This window comes from Gambusia affinis, linkage group LG04 (genome assembly GCF_019740435.1).
Source record: "Gambusia affinis linkage group LG04, SWU_Gaff_1.0, whole genome shotgun sequence".
NCBI lineage: Eukaryota > Metazoa > Chordata > Actinopteri > Cyprinodontiformes > Poeciliidae > Gambusia > Gambusia affinis.
In genome coordinates, this window is record NC_057871.1 from 7,047,556 (window position 1) to 7,061,232 (window position 13,677).

Below are 13,677 nucleotides of genomic sequence, written 5' to 3' on the forward strand. Positions count from 1 at the left end.
GTCTCCTTTGGGTTTTAATTTCTTTCTCTTTTTTTTTCTGACAAGGGTGAGAAAAACCAAGAGGGAAGGTCTGAGAGTACACTCTGCAAGACTAATGCTGATATGGTCAAAGACACTGGAGCCGAATAAGGAATTCAAAGAGGCAGATGGAAGAGAGTGCGTGTGTTTGTGTGAGTGTGAGAAAAAGAGGAACAGAGAGAGATCCCTGCTGAATGGCCATTCTTCATTTTAGCCTAGAACAAAGAACTATCGATTCTGTCCTTTAACTCTGCTGCGGATAATCACTTCAATTCTAATTTGATGACGGTTTCCATGGCACATGGAGAGATGAGTATTCTTATGTTAGTCGTTTAAATCACTGAAATGGAGCCAAGTAACTGGAAGACGATCAGACAATGTCGGCTTTTTTCCATTGCTCCAGCTGGGGCGTGGTTAAATTGGACTTCTTATGTGTCATATGGAGGCAAAGATGATGGTAAGACGTCGAGTAACATCTTAAAGTGGTCTGTCTTGTTCTCGCTTCACAAGAAGCAAAGTTCACAATCGGCTGACCTCAAAGTGGTTTCAATAATTCGAGTACCTCCCTTCAAAGCATCAATTCTGCAGCCATTACCAGCAGTTACACTAGAGAACATTTAAAAATGGAACCAATCCAAACGTTGGTGTTAGCCAAGGTTCCAGGCTCAACAGTTTGTCGGAGAGGAAAGCAGGAAGTAGAACTTCAATTGAAAAATAATGTGCAAGAAAAATTTACTAAAGAGGACATTGATGGTTACTTTATGGTAAATCAGTCATCTGTACTCTCAACTTGTTACTGGGAAGCTTTTAGTGAAGGGACATAAAATGCAGTGTTTCATTCTTTTTTCACTGAATAGGTCCAGAGCATTACTGCTTCTTTACTGTCTCTTAGCAGAACACCTAAATAGCAGAATACAGTTGCAGGATGCAGGAACAAATACTGCAGCTATAGTAATAATTACCATGAAATAGTGACTACATACTTTGAACTAAATCTACGGAAAATTGGGAAGTGAAACAAGAAACATTGATGGTACTTGATATTATTACAAATAAAATCCTTTAATGTAAGTAGGAGCTTTCTTTACATTGGCATCCTGAGTAATAAAAACAATGCGTTTAGTCATCAAATTCACCTATTTGTAAGTTCTTCTCAGAATAAATGCAGCTGTTTTGTAAGGTTTTTGAGGTGCAGATTGAGAACATTAGTGATCAAATAACATTATGGAGACCAAGGGATGCAGCAGACTGATCAGGGTAACCCTGTTTTGTAAATAGTGTTACTAAATGATTTTATAATCTTTGAACATCTCACAGAACAGTCAGTAATTCAAAATATAAAAAAACGAAGGAGTGTGGCACATCTACAATTCTACAAAAGCATGGATGTAAACCTATGCCGATAGGCAGGATAGGGCGAGAATTAATCAGAGATGCAACCAGCACTAGAAGAAAACTACTGATGAAGGTGAAATACAAGAAGTCATCTTTTCAATCTGTTACAAATTATGGAAAAAGCAAACATGCAAGAATGTGTACTGGTAAGATGAGACCACATTCACAACACTCTGTCAAGAGGAAAGCTAACATTACCTCGAACATGCCTTCATCTCATGAAACATTGTTGTGGAAGCTATAGGAACGTATTTTCTTGAGGTTGAGTTACTTAGCAAAGAAATTATGATAATGTTGAAGACTATGCATGTGCGAACTTGGAAGACACCAAATAATATAATTGTTCCAGTAAAAACTGCCAAAACTACAATTTTGCTGTACTCTGAGTTGGTCTAGTAATAAAATGAAGTTAGTGGCTATAGTATAATAACATTTGAAAGAACTCTATCTGTATGGTAGTGCCAGCCCTTGCAGGAGCACTAGCATTTGTTTTAGTCACATGCTGCTGGCTTCAAATGGCAACAACTGTACATTCACTGTATGAACTGGAAGAGACTGAAGGTGGAGATGCATGACATTAGGTAACACATGCAGTCAAGGTTGTGCAAGGTTCAAGTCCATCGGGAAAGCCAGGCAGCGGGAGCTCAAGACCTGCTGTAAATGACTGTGAACCACAACTTTGAAAATCAATCCCCATTAAAGAGTGAAGTGCTTATTGCCTCGGGAGGAATGCCCATCGGGCTTGCTGCGACATCAAAGCAATGCCAAACCTTCTGGCATATTAAAACAAGAAAAGTGTGAAAAACAAGAACAAAGGCAATGGATTTCCAACCATGTTCAGCCTGATATTAGCTGAAGGGCTCACTCCACACTTAAAACGTGTTCTGATAAACATTACCTTTTCTAATTTTACGTTTTCACTAAAAAACAAAACAAAAAAACATCTAAACTTGCTTAAAGAGAGAGCAAATCTTTGAGTGTCACCTTTGGATATCAATGTGTCACAATAAATTGTGAAATAATATTACATGCAGTATTCTGAGCCGTATCATTCATAGCCACAAAACTGTTTCACCTGAATCTAAGTTGTGAGGCTAGAACACGAAGCGTGAGTCACCATGATTACAGACTGCTGTTTAAATTCTCCCTTTGCTACCTTGTTCTGCCAACCCACACATAACCAGCAAAAAGACAAAGTGGACCTAAATTGCGAGTGACTCTAATGCACTTAGAGGTTCTCTACACTTCTTAAGTTGGCATGGAAATGAGCTTAAGTCGCTGTTTACGAACTGACTGTTTACAAAGTGACAGGTTCATAGTACTGCCCGACCCTCCTTCATGAACAGTCTCTGCCGCTTACCCCCTGGTTCAGTGCTGAAAACTGATGGCAGCTGGTGGTTTCATCGGAAACAGAATGTCAGATGAATCTCTAATGCCAATAATGCCACACTTTCGTTTATAAATCTTTTCTTCATAATCCCAGGAAACAAAATTAAACAACCGGTCCACCTAAAATGCCAAGAGTTTTGACACAAAAAATATTACTTAAATTATTCTTAAAGATAAATAATTCAGGACAATGTCCATGTGACCCATAATATGCACAAAAAAATATATATATTCTTTGCAATCTGTCCAATTAGGATTGGTTTTGCAAGGAAGAGGGGGCAGATGCACCAGGCTGATGGAGTCCTAACCAGAAAGGTGTGAGAAAAGTAAAAAGTATAATGTATTAATTTGAGGGTAAGCACACTTGTACATCCAGATTAAGATAGAAGAAATGTGGAAAGAGTTCTGAAATGTTGTTCTTGATTTTTTACATTAAAAAATCTGGCATTTTACCTGGAGCATGTAGACTTTTTAGTCACTGTAACTCTTTTTCCACATAAAATAAATACAGAAAAATAGCAGAGAGGCATCATGCAGTACCATGAACAACTGTAAAAATGAAGTACAGAGGAGTAACACTAACTTCTATTTGTTACTGCAAGAAAAGTCCTTCTTAGTGCATTATTCTCTGATGCAAAATTGTAATGTCCCAAGGTTAAGACACTCACAATGACCCGTTGATGGCAACATAGTAGTTCAATGACCTGATTCTATACGGTCAATGACTCCTTAACAAAGCTCCTACCAGGTCAGCACAAGCAATTGTACAGGTCCCCTGTGACTAACCCTTTACAACAGGACCATTTAACTGAGGTGGAGATGCACAATGGGAGCACACTAGCAGTTATGTAAATGAAACAGCCTGGTCTTTTCCACACACTGAGAATTAGTTACATGCCATAACTTTCTATCACACAGATGACTTCCATCTTAATTACCTTGCAATGTGTGTAAAGTTATTTCTCAGTGCATTAGATTATTAAAGTCATCTTTTGACGCACTGCTTTTAACAGAGCGCTTAAGAGTTCAGCTTCTGTTCTTTTTGGATTTTGAGTTCAGACCTCATATTAATGTTTTAAGCTTTTCATTTTATCATCAATGGAGTCAAAAGTGTGCACAGATACAGTAACTTTAAGATTTTCTAGAGAAACATAAACATGTAGAAATTTTCTTTGATTTCCCATTAAACTGCAGTACTAATGAAGCATAACTGAAGACTATATTGAAGTATGTGAACTTGCAAAGTAAAGATGACAAAAAACTAATATCTGACATTTAAACAAGAATACAGGAGGATCCCTCCTAAAGGATGATATGACTTGATACATACAGCTTTTAATAAAAGTGTATCTTGCTGCAGCTGATGGTGTTTGCCTGAGGAGACATGGTTGAATGCTAGGCTAATGCTAGCTGACATTATCACTGATTTGATAAGGTTTATCAAAATGTATGCTTTTAGTATATTATAGTCATGTGCAAACAAAAACTTGCAGAAAAAGTTACTATTCTTTATAAATACGTGCTTTATTAGATAGGAAGGTGCAACAGTGTTAAGGGTGTGAAAAAGAGATAGAGCCTCAGTCTGGATATTTTGTAAGATTGAGATGTTTTTCTTTCTTTGAACCTCATTAATTCAGTTTTGGGCAAAGATCAGAAATGTATAATTTTTTTTAAAAATTACATTTTAAAAAACAGAATTGTGTTTAAATGTGAGACAGATACTTGGAGATTTTCAAATTTGATTAAACAGTCCATACATACTCCAGATGTCTGTGTAAGAAATCACAACCCTGGTGGAACCTTTGTGAGTTATGTAATACAAAAGCAAACAGTGTCACAGTGTTACATTTGTTGTGAAGGAATTATTGGTCAGACATTATTTTAAAGATTTTCTCATATTGAATTATTATTATTCCCACCTGCTGGCACGAAGTGTGTTGTTTTTTTTTAACAGAACAAATTTTACAACATCCACAACACATCACACTTTACAGTGGATTTTACCTAAACTCTTTCCAGGTTTTCCTTCATCAATATAATCAAGTGGCACTGTTTAATATAAATTAAAAAGAAAAAAAAAACATCTTCTGTAAAGTTCTATATAAACTTCATCGATTGGAGAACACCTTTCATTTCCAAGTTCAGTAAGAAAAAGAATCCAGATATGAATACAAAATAAAACAACAGAAAAAAGCTTCAGTTTGTAACATAAATATCCACTTCAAGGCAGCAGTCCAACACGACAAGGACCCACACAAGAACTGAGCTAAACAAAATGAAAGACCATCAATCAACTGACTTCTTTTATCCTTATCAAATAAAGCTAATAATCTTCTCTTGGACCAAAAAGCAAAGCTGAAAGTTTCAGTTGATTAAAAACATCAACACAATGAGGACTTCTCTTTTTCTTTCAAACATCCTGTGCACTTTACTGTCTTTGATTATAAAGTACAGACAAACTTTTACTCTAACCTTTAAAAGCCTGCATAGCCAGTGAAAGAATCCATATGAGAAATAAGAACTATTTGATTGAATGGTTGCAATTTGCCTTGTAAAGAAAGCAAAGATGTATTAGCAGTATTTATTACTTTTCATTTAACTGCCAGAAAAATCAAAGAGGAATCTTGTTTTTCTATTGAATTACCAAAATAGAAGCATGTGTTGACTTTTTTGAAAGGCTATATGATTTTCAATCAAAAGCTGTGGTTGGCTGCAGCAGAAAACAGCCACTAAAATCACATCGCAGTCTCCTTGACAACCATGACTGAGCTTGCATAAAACTCTGACAGTGTGATTTACAGTGGTCGTTTCTCTGGAGTCACGGCTAAGGTTTGACTACTGCTAAAACCATGGCTGGCTTCTCGATAAACATGATAATTTGCTGTAAACTCCTGGGGATGTGAAGCCGTGCTGCTAGCTAGGTTGGAAACAAGCACAGGGGGTGGATGGCAATGCAGACAAGTACATACAACTGTGCACATGGCTGCAGATGTAGATACACACTTCAAGGAGGAGTAGTACAGGCAACTGATGTAATACAAAAGAAGACGGTGGCAATCTGTTTTGCAGGAGGCTTGTTCGTTCCTTTATAAATGTCAAGGAGCAAAGGGATTTTTATGCGGCCACATATGCAGAGACTTGAAAATGTGATTCATATTTACACCGAAATTTGAATGCCTAGGCCCTGGAAGGAGAGAATGGGCACCCAGAGATAAATATCCACAATATAAAATTTTATTGAGCTCAACAAGGGACAGAGATAGGTAATTGAAAGCAATATAAACAAATCAAATAATGTGCCAGGACATGGTGTAGAGGAGTGTCTCGCTGTTCAGCTTCGGTTTAAAGTCCTGGATATTGGATTACCTTGTTCAGGTGGCTGTGAATGACGGTGCATTAAGGAGAGAAAGGAGAGGAGAACAAATGGCTGACTCACTTTGCCCAAGGCACAGGGCAACTATAGTGTTCACACTTTGTATTGGCTGGGGTGTCTCGTTGTTTTGCTGTGCTCACATCTTAAGTAGTAAGGACAAAGTAGACTAGTTTTGGCTCCCTGTACTATGAACATTTAATGGTAAGTGGGGCAGACAAAGGAGTTACAGGACCCTACATGAAGAAAAAATATGTTTTATTTAATTTGGTACCACTGTGGCTTTTTAACGTTACAATCCTTTTTGACTTTTGTTGAAGTTAGTACTGTAGTTGTAGGGGACAAGCAGCCTCTCTCACAGGTCTTTTCCACACCCACCCAAAAACACAGCTAAGCTTTTTTTTCAACTGGAATATTGATTTTTCTCCGCTTTGCCCCCGCTCTCTTCCACCCACCCTCATCTCCCAAGAGTGCTGGCCAAGCAGTGGAGCTTGGCACCAAAACATAATTATGAAAATGGACCTCTGGGTTGTTTCTTTTAATCTATCTGTCCCTTTGCAACAGAAGTTATTTAAAACTGTTTCAGGGGAATTGAAATGTTTAACCCACTTTACTGTAAAGAGTAGTTTACATATTGGTGCTACAAGATCAGTTACAGTCAAAATTTAATGGAAAAGTTATTTTATTTCATTTCAATACTTAAACTTATATATGTGTTGGTGTAGAATCATTAGATACAGTTATAAATATTTCAAGTTTTCAGTGTTTTCAAAACACTGTTCAGTTAAGTTGATTTTAGCTTACAGCGAATGAAAAGCCAAATCTTTACGTTTCTCAGAAAAGAACAATAGCACAAAACAGAACTTTAAAAAAATATATATATATACTGTTGGCATATTGAAAATTGTGTCCAGTAAACTATGTGCACTTAATTCTTTGCCAGACTTACTGCATCATTGTGGACAGCTAAGGAAGCACTGTTGGTTTTAGCTTTTCTCATCTTCCTCCTGGTAATAATTCATAGATCATAAGTTGTCTTCAGGTCAGATCTATTCCAAAACCCAACTAAATGTTGGGTTTTGGAATAGATTACTGAAATAGATCACTGTGTAATAAAGTTTAAATTTTTAATTGAATGAGAAAAAATAATCATTTTTAAAACATATTAATTGACATGTACCTGTGTATGATGTCAGCTGCTTTGGCACAAAAATGTTGGAAAACTTTTCATATTATACAAACTACTTCTATAAGTAGTGCAAAGTGACGTCTGAGTATGTAGACGACATTTACATGCTGCCCAGTTTCCATCATACACTGAATCCCATGATAAAATGAATACAGGCAGAAGAATCTGCTTTCTCTCTGACTTACAGTTCAATGATGTGTAATATCTAAAACATCATACTAAAATTATGCCCACTCTCACAAGAATAAACTATGGAATATGTGCAACAACCATTTTAAATAGACTTATCTAGCCAGCTCCAGCTTAAAGTCCATGTGGAAACATTCGGTTTGTCTCTCTGCCTACACAGTGGCTGAACACTGATTAGGTTGGTCAGAAATATCATAAAAGTTATTATTTCTGACTTTTGTGAGCGAGCATGTTCATATTACCTTTCACCCACTGGATTAAAAGCACGGTAGCTTCTTTCAAACAAGACCAGATTTTAAGTTGATCTAAAGGATTTATAACAGCAAGGTCCTATCTCAGACAAAATGTGAACACAGCAAGACCTTGACATTTCTCCACATCACATCCCTTGGCCTTCTCATGTCTATCTTAGGCACAAGAAAAGCATGATTAGTCCTGTTGGATAATAAATGCACGCAATAGTAAAGGTCAGCAGTTGTCATTCTGTAATGCCTCAACCTTTATATTGGGGGATGGCTGAAAAGAGATTATGACTCATAAGAATCAATAATTACTCACTCTATATCATGTCCATGAAACGTGTTCTTGAAAAATGTAAACAAGTCAGCTTATAGTTCAGGAAAAAAATATCTTAATGTCCTTTCAGTTGGTTGAACTCACAATTAAAAAATAAATAAAAATAAGGTTGTTGATTTTACAGTACAATTTTTAACTAAAAATAAAATGACTCCTTTAGGTTGCATCAGAGGGAGGAATTTACTTTTTGGATTAAAGGTTAATCTTAACTTGCATGTGAAAATATCACTGTGATTCTAGGGCTTTTAAATAAAGGATTGTGTGATTATCTCTCAGGTTAAAAAAAAATTAAGCGTGAAGACATTAAAGGCCATCATGGTAATGGCTGTTTGCAGAGTGAACAGCATAGTTAACAGAATTAAAATGAGCTATCATCCATTATTGTTCAGTAATTACCACCACAAGTACACTAAAGTGTTCTTTATTAAATGTTAAAATGATAATATATGAAGAAAAAACAATTAAAAAAAAGGAAGAAAAAAAGGCAAAACAAGTAAGCTCCAGAAATTTGGATTGTAAGATTGTATATTTCTACTTGTGGCCTCACATAGAGAGAATACTGGTCTTAGTAGCACTAAGTTGAACAAGGTCACCTTGAAGGAAAGGATTTTATTGATACTTATTTAATCAAATTAGAACTGTAATCAGGTGGCATGAATTAGTCACCAAAATAATTCTTTAAAAAAAGCAGCAACAAAACAAACAAACAAACAAACAAAAAAAAAAAAATTCCAATCAGCAGAATATCTCATTAAGTAGATATTTTTTAGCCTGGGCTGCCAACTGACATGATTTTTGTCATTTTCTTTATAATGTATTGACAAACTATGAATTATATGTAATAGGGCTTTTGCAAGTACATTGAGTGACTATTATTCCTTGTATAATAGTGTCTAAGCCCTCATCATGTTCAATTTACCTGGCAATCTTTAATTAGTAAGGCAAAGTTCAACCTATAACATTTTGTGTTATTTACACACTGAAAACAGGGACACTGAGTCACCATTCAGTCTCACAGCTGCTGCCTGTATAGGTGTTGTTGCTCTGCAGTGTAATTAGCTATTTACCTGAGAATTAAATCTGTTTTATTTATCCTCGCACATAAACAAAATAAACCTCCTACAGGCCTTTCTGAATCATGGGAACATGTTCTGAACAGCTTTGTTGTCAAGCAGTCTACATGATGTACACTGAAGGTGGAAGTAACACCTGCATGTTTTACCACTGAGGGCACTCTAATTTGCTTGCACTGAGGAAATTATTTGGGGTTTGGATTGGTTGTTGAAGAGTATTTATTTTGGCACAGGAACAAGGAAAACACCTGCTAGGTTAAAAAAAAACCCAAAACAACATAAAAAAGTTTACAAATGTGTTATTACCATTGATGTATGCCTTTGAACAACATAAATCTACCAATTATCGGTGTAAAATTTCCTCATTTGTGTGATTTATACATAATATTGCAGCCAATTGAAGCCCTGCACCTTACAAACTGTTGAAATACTTCATATGAAGCACCTCACTGATACTGCAAATATCTAATGTAGTCTTTCATTCACATTGACACCTTCCAAGATGTTATAATGTCAGCATGATCTGGAAATGATAACACATTCACTGATCAAAACAAAAATCATATATTTTGGACTCCAACTAAGACATCATTTCTTAGAACAAATCAGGATGACAGCTGTCTTTCTGTGCTGCCACATTTGGCCATCGGGTTTATTAATATTAATTGTTGCCTGATAAGTACGGTAACTCACTTATATTACTCATTAACTATTTTAGAAAATGTAATGAGCAATTTGCTGTTCACTGGTAATTTGCCAACCTATAATAAAACATTATGTTATTATGTGTTAGAAAACTGTCTACTATTCTGTCTAAATTTCTTCTACTGTAAGTGTTTGTGTTTTCAGTTCACACACTTATTATTAGATGACTGGAGATCTCATAACCTCTGTTTTCCTCCCACAGCTCAGATCAAATTTCAGCTATGACCTATCATCAAAAAGTTCAATTTTCTGACACTGCTGGTCAGTCAATATACTCACATGATATAGAGAAGGGACTAAGGTCTTACGACTTAAGTCTCTTGGAAAAGGCATTTAAACCCTAAAACTGTCTGCACACAATAACTGAGTTTTCCACTAGTATACCTCATCATATGTAATCACATATTACAGTGGAGTGTAGTAGGTAGTGACTGAGCAAGACGAAAGGCCTTGATTTTTGACAAAGCAACACAAGAAGCACCTCAACCACACTTAGCATCAAAATGTCTGCATTTTCTGCTTTACATTATTGGACAAACACTCCAGTGTTACCCCCACAGCAAATAACAGCTACATTGTTAACATTTAAAAAGCAGTCACTGAAAAATTTATGAGCAACAATGTATCACTTAGATGTGCCAAGCAACCAGGCAGATAATCATATCATTTCAGCAGTTCTGTGAATACATATGGGGTTGTTTGCCAAGCCGATAGCACCTAGTTGTGCATGTTTTAAATGTGCATGTAGCTCACAGATGTACCTAAAATATCAGTGTCTAGATTGTGCCGAGCACTCATCAGAGCTAGCGACTCATCAGAAGCGGAAAACCTTTGCCACCCAGATGACACTGACTTTTGCTGTAATTGGCTGGATATGGTACAGCAAAGGAGTCTGGAATTATTTGCCATGGTAACCATTGTCTTTGTTCTTTAGCTAATGCTGTTGCTGAACTCTTGGCAAGTTTTTGTTTCATTGCTTTCCCACTTTTTGGAATTAATTCAGTAGAGCAAGAACTCAACGTCAAACTGTGTGTGTTAATACAAATTTTAATGCTGTGAGTAGCAGAATATTAAGAATGTTTTGTGCAGATGTTCATTCAGAAGTACATTAATTAAAAAGACTCTGCTGCTTAATGAAGATTTTACATATTATTTAAAGGAAGGAACATTGCATTTACACAAGTAATAAATATTTTAGTGTTAAACAAAATTTTATTATCCAATTTTAAAAGAGGTATGAATAGCAATTATGTTACATTATACACTGAATATTAACATCCATTGAGACTTAGGACCTTTCTTGCTTTGCTATGCATCACCGAATCCATTTAGTCATTTCTCCCCAGTCTGTATGCACTGCTCCACAGTACAAAAAAAGTCCTTTTTTTACTATCTGCAAATATATGTATAAATAAATTATTAAACAGTTATATGACAGAAAGTAGGAGAGTGATCTTGAGAGAACAGAGCAATAAATATAAAGTACTTTGGCATCAAAACCTTGTCCAAAGCAATTTCAGACCTTGTGAATGTTTTCTTATCAATATGCTAACCAGCTGAAGGATACTTGTAAGAATAGACTCAGAAATACATCATTAGCTAGTTCAGACGTGACCAATCCAAAGCCAACACTGAATACATGGTATTTCATAAAGTACCATGTATTCACCTTGATAGTCCTTGAACTTTCACAGTTTGTCACATTTCAACCATAAAATTTTCTGCATTTAGAAAATCTGATTTCATATAAATGCAAAGCAGTACTTTTAAAGTAGAAGGAATAAGGAAAACATCCATCAATGCACTCTTAATTCCCAGTTATCAATGCAGCTGGGTCTGGTATCTACAGCAGTCAATGCATGAGAGGTGGGGTGGTTCTGGGACAGGCTGCCAGCTAATCATAGGGCAACACAGAGACAAAGAACAAAAAGCAAGCATGGACACACTCAGAACCTCTGGGGCAAATTTAAACCGATTAATCTAAGAGTAATGTCTAGGATAGTGGGAGAAAGCCATGGGAGGAGGTGTGCCATTCCTTTATTTTCACCCCTGAGCCAACATTTTGTAAAACAACCTTTTGTTGCAGTTATAGCTGAAGGATTTTTAGGGTATGTTGTGACCAGCTCCAGAATATCTTGAGACAGACAATTTTTTTTTTGTGAGATAGCTCAAGTACAGTCAGATCATACGGAGAGTGTCTCTGAACATCGGTTATAAAGTGTGTTTGCAGAATCTAAAATAGATTTAGGACTGAGCTTTGAGTAAGTAGATACAAAACATAATGACACTTTCATCTGGTCTAGCTGTATGTTTAAGATCCAGCGGAAGTTGAACTGCTCCCCAGCCACTAGTCTTTTGCAGCCTCTAACAAGTTTTCTCAAGGGTTGTTTTAAAAGCATAAACATTACAACGCCCCCTCACCCTGCGAAGCTGGCTTGCTTGTATAGAAGTCATCTGACACAAGCTTGTGAGAATTTTGCTTGAATAGTTTCCAGCCAACTCTTTACACTGTCCTTTGGGATTCAGAAATGTGCATTAATCTCACCATGAAGTGTTTTATGAAAGAGACTTATGATTAATATCTCCTCCTGTCACTTTATATGGATAATAATGCCTTGTAGGTTTGTAGTTGTGCCAAATTCTTTCCTTTTTTGGTTAACCGATTAAAAAGCACACACAATTTTCCAAGCTAGGCCTACTTTTTTAAGCCTAAATATTCTCAAGAACCTTTTGTCTTCTCTGAGGTGTTAAATGGTTTTATGATGCCGTTTGTCCTATAATGTTCAGCAGCAAACCTTTGAGGCTTTTGCAAAGCAGTTGGATTTATAATTAAAATTCAATCAGATACAGCTGGGATTTGTTTACACATTATTTGACTTATAATAACTAATGGTTGAATGGAATGTTCTATTTATTGAGACAACTACAAATCTATGCTCTTCCAATATCTTATTCTAACAATTTATACTTTCTCTTCCCCTTTATGCGCTACCTTGTGCTGCTATACAATTATGAAGTACACTAGCTCTTGTTGTTGTAACATGACAAAATATGAAAACAAGTTCAAGAGTATTGCCAGGCAATGGAACTATGATATTAGGTCATAAATGTCATGTTTAAGCGTAAACAATATCAGAAAAATTTTGGTTTTGCCTTGCAAATTTACTAATATTTGTAAAAAAAAAAAATCTGTGATAAATGGTATCCTTTAAAATATATATCACCACCAGCAACCATGACAAAATGAAGCTTAAAAGTTGTAGGGGGATGTACCAAGATGATTGTACTCCTTATACAAGAACAAGAGGAGGCAAAGGCATAGAGGTTATACTGTTAACTGCTACACAATCCTTCATTCGAAAGAGAACTGCATCCTCTCCCTCATCTTCTCCTCTCCCTATCCAACCAAAAGTGTAGCTAACCTCTGGAGAGAAGACGGATGGCTCCTTCTGCTCCATTAATCTAATGACAATGCCCCATGACTAAGACCAGCTTAGCAGGCATTGCTCATCCCCACTGCCTTCTTTTTCACTTATCATGCCATCTTTCTATGAATGCAACAGGGGCAATGACAGCAAAGGAGGGCGAGACAGAAAATAAAGTGAGGCAGAGTGAAGACAAACAAAGAACGGGAAATATTTAAATGGTGTCTATGGTTACCAAAGGATTTCCCAAGACATACTAGTGCAGCATGTGATGAACAGAATCTTAAACCCATTTGGAGATTAGCCCTGATCTCAACACCGCATAAAATATATAGGGAATTTTGGCCA

At 36.2% G+C, this 13,677-nt stretch overlaps 1 protein-coding gene across 4 annotated transcripts in view; it reads right to left on the reverse strand.

The window, feature by feature from the left end:
* Positions 1–13,677, reverse strand: part of ctnna2 (catenin (cadherin-associated protein), alpha 2) — a 298,746-nt gene that overhangs the window by 56,486 nt on the left and 228,583 nt on the right. The window lies entirely within an intron of this gene.